We start from the raw sequence: 4,612 nt of genomic DNA on the forward strand, positions 1-4,612 counted from the left end.
CCGGGTATTGGGCAAGAAGTAACAAATTGCAAACTAAGAAGAATATTACCAGTTACTGGGTAATAGACTCTTATGGGACCAAAATATCTATCTAGGTAAGAGCTAGAAATAAAACGGTCAATCAAGACTCAACCCAATGAGGACATAGCTCAAGGGGAATAATTACTTCCAAAAAATTTGCTGGAGAGGAAACTGAAATAATCATCATCCACGAGGACACAAACTCAGTGGGGAAACAGAGAAATTGATCAGTCACCATTTACATTGAGTTTTCATTACTGATCCGCCTCGAAACAGAGGCTTTTGACACACTTTGCAAGCATTTATGATACATTTCGAGTTAGTTTTACTTCCGTCATTTTATTTAAGCATTTTTAATCAGTGTTATGTTTTACTTTTATTTTCGTGATTTTATACGTGGGATAGATGTGTTTTTGTCTGACAGGTCCAGGTAGGAGAACCAGAGACTTCAGAACGAGACAATGCGAGATTCCGGCAAGCAAAGGAGCAGACAACCCCGGTACAGGGGGCCTGACACGGCCACCTGTGTAACCTGACACGGGCCGTGTTAGGCAAGGGAGGACATGTGAAGAAAAACAGTAGCCTGACACGTCCATCCGTGTCAGCTGACACGGGCCGCGTCAGGCAGTATCCTCAACCGTGTCATCTCCTGCCAGGGGCATGTTAGCCAGAATAGTAGGCTGACACAGCCACCCGTGTCAGCCCAAGCCCAAAAATCCAGTTTTTCTCGGGCTTTTTGTTCGTCGGGCTTTTTAGAGATATCTTTGGAGCTGTCCAACTGCTGCTGGGAATTTTCACTATAAAAGAAGGTCTTCTGCCAAAGGAAAAATCATCTTGGAATACGGAAAAACACAGTATTATGAAGCAATCAAGTATTACAGAGATCAAGGCATTCGGAGAGCTGAAGGTGCTCATGAGCGGGAGCGATTGAAGATCAAAGTCATCTGATTACTTGTAATGTGTAATTTTTATCTTGAATTTGTTTTAAACAATATGAGTAGCTAAACCCCCCAATTCTAGGGGGGTGTCCCTGATTTAGAATTGTAATGAATTTGAGTTTACATTTGCCTTTATAATATTGTTTTTACGGTAACCTTTTGATGTGTTTATTGCTTTCTCTTTCGGACCAATTGAGATTGATTTGTGGTTATCAATAAGGCTGAACCGCCATTGATAAGGTTTTCATAAGGTTACTCTACAGTAGATATCACCTAGGACTAGGGATACCCTGTATGAACCAGAGTATTCTTGATATTATACAGCTGAACTTCACCCTAATTGGCAATGGACGTAGGAGTTAGGGTAGATTGATTAAAGGTTTTCTCACCAAGGACTTGGGAGAAAATACCGTTGAGAACTGGTAGTAATTGATATTTGTTGATGTAATAGTGACTCAGAGTTGTTACAGGGATAAATCATACACCTTCCCTGGCATTGTTCCTTTTTCTCTATAAACCCTTATTTTCATCCTTCTTTACCTTTACTTTTATCATTATATTTTTACACTTAAAAACCAAATTAATACTTTTTGTTTAATTGAATGATAATTTTAACTCAATATTAACTTGCAGTCCTTGAGATCGACATTCCGGGAATTTCCCCATTATTACTATAAAAGGCAAAATAGTACACTTGCTATTTTCCCAATCAAGTTTTTGGGGTCGTTGCCAGGGACTACCAAAAATATAGAGTTTAATTTATTTCAATTAAAATTTTGTTGCTCTGTAAAAAAATTATTTTTCTGTCATTTATAATTTACTAATTTGTGTATGTGAGGAGAACCCTCAGCTGAATTTCTTTTTGACGCAGAGATCGAGAGAACCCTTCACCGAAGACGCAGAGAACAAATAGTGTATTCTACAGAAGAAAGTACCTCTGATCACTCAGAAGTCAAGGAACCAATGGCTGAAGTTCCTCCCATTCCACCTCCTCCACCTCCGGAAAGACTCCTGGGTGACTATGGAGGTGCAAATGCACCGGGTGGTCGACTGACCATTGTCAATCAACCGGTGAATGTGACAAATTTTCAACTACATCCTAGCACGATCAATCAATTGGAAAGAAAACCTTTCACCGGAAAGGTTAATGAAGATGCTAACAAACACCTACAAAGATTTCTGACCATGAGCACCACCCTAAAAATTGATGGTCATACTGATAAAGCAAAAAAATTAAGAATGTTCATGTTCACTTTAGCTGAAGACGCATAAGAATGGTTCTATTCTCTTCCTGTCGGCAGTATCACATCCCGGGAGGAGATGGAAACTGCATTCTTAAATGAGTACTTTCCCGCATCAGTATTCCTGAGAAAAAGGTATGAAATTCTTAATTTCAAACAGAAGGATGGTGAATAATTAGGAGACACTTACAAAATATTCAAAATGATCTTAGTAGTGTGTCCAACTCATAATATGGATCAGACCGAACAAATGCAGATCTTCGTTAATGGGCTGAAAATAAAAACAAAGCAATTGATTGATACAGCATGCCGGTGGCTCAATAAATTTCTCAACAGCCACTGGTATCAAGAGGATTATTGAAGCAATAGCTGCCAATGAGCATCTAGAGCTATACGACAGGTGTACCAATCAGCCAGATGGGGTGATTGATCTAAAATTAGAGACAAATAAAATCCGTTTGGAAGACACAGTTGCTTCCGAAGTAGACAAAAAGCTGAAAGCTATGAATATAGGTACTCAACCGATAGCTCAGGTTCAGCCAGCTCAGACGAGCACTTGTGAAATCTGTAAAGGACCTCATCACACTGTCTATTGCTTTGTGACTCCCCAACAAATTCAAGCGATCAAATTCTTGAAGCAGAATAATCCCTACTCTAACACTTACAACCCAGGATGGAAGAATCATCCAAACTTCTCCTGGAAAGATCAGAGAGGGAATGTTTCGCAAAAAGGCACAGGGAAATATCAGACTCAGTATCAACAACAGTAGCAACAACAGGCACCTAAAAGGGCTGAATGGGAAATTGCCATTGAAAAGTTAGCAGCCCACAACATACAGTTTCAAGAAGAAACAAGGACTAATCAGAAAAACACCACGGCCTCCATTAAAAATCTTGAAGCTTATCCATTTTTGAAAGTAATGAAGATGAAGGAGAGTCTGAGGTGCTTGCCATGATGGAAAAATAACCTGAATGGATTAGATCTAGACCACACCGGTGGGAAGATCTAAGACCACCACCATCTGATGTCACTGATGAACCAAAAACAGGGGTGAATCTGAAGCAGTTACCAACAAATCTGAAGTATGTATTTCTAGACACTGAAAATAAATGCCCAGATATCATCAATGCTAGTCTACAGAGTGTCCAAGAAGCAGAACTCATTCAAGTGCTAAAAAAAATACAAGGGTGCAATCGGATGGGCAATTGAGGACTTAAAAGGTATAAGCCCGACTGTTTGCATGCACAAGATCTTAATGGAAGATGATCACAAACTGGTAGTGCAACCACAACGAAGACTTAACCCAACCATGAAAGAAGTGGTACATAAAGAAGTTGTAAAACTCTTGGATGCGGGCCTAATCTACCCTATCTCCAATAGCTCTTGGGTAAGTCCAGTCCACGTGGTACAAAAAAAGGGGGCACGACAGTAATAAAAAATGAAAATAATGAGTTGATTCCAACCCGAACTGTTACAGGTTGGAGAGTGTGCATCGATTACAGAAGACTAAACGTGGCAACAAGGAATGATCACTTCCTGTTACCATTCATTGATCAAATTCTAGAAAGGTTAGCCAGACACGATTACTATTGTTTCCCAGACGGTTACTCGGGGTACAACCAGATTGTGGTTGCCCCTAAAGACCAAGAGAAGACTGCATTCATATGCCCCTTATGGTATTTTTGCTTATAGAGAAGAATGCCATTTGGATTGTGCAACACACTAGCCACCTTTCAAAGGTGTATGACTTCAATCTTTGCTGACATGCTCGAAAAGCATATGGAAGTATTTAAGGATGACTTTTCAGTATTCGATTCTTCATTTGATAATTGTTTGACTAACTTGTCACTTGTGTTAGAAAAATGCCAGCAAACAAATTTGATCCTGAATTAGGAAAAATGTTACTTCATGGTACGGGAAGGAATAGTCTTGGGACACAAGATCTCCAATAAAGGTATCGAAGTGGACATAGTAAAAGTGGAGGTAATAGCAAATTTACCACCACTAGTAAATGAAAAAGGAATCCGAAGCTTCTTAGGACATGCGGGTTTCTACCGCAGGTTCATAAAAGATTTCTCCAAGATTGCCAAACCACTGACCAGTCTGCTGGTAAAAGATACCCCCTTCTTATTTGACAAGGAGTGTAAGAAAGCCTTCGAGGCCTTGAAGAAGGAGCTGGTGTCAGCCCCCATAGTGATTGCCCCCGATTGGTCTCTTCCTTTTGAGATAATGTGCGATGCAAGTGATAACACAGTGGGGGAAGTACTAGGGCAACGCAAGGAGAAGCTCTTGCATGTGATCTATTATGCAAGCCACGTACTGAACCCTGCTCAAATGAACTATGCAACCATAGAAAAAGAACTCCTAGCGGTGGTATACGCGTTTGACAAGTTCAGATCCTATCTTCTGGG

The sequence above is a fragment of the Lathyrus oleraceus genome, chromosome 3, assembly GCF_024323335.1.
Source record: "Lathyrus oleraceus cultivar Zhongwan6 chromosome 3, CAAS_Psat_ZW6_1.0, whole genome shotgun sequence".
NCBI lineage: Eukaryota > Viridiplantae > Streptophyta > Magnoliopsida > Fabales > Fabaceae > Lathyrus > Lathyrus oleraceus.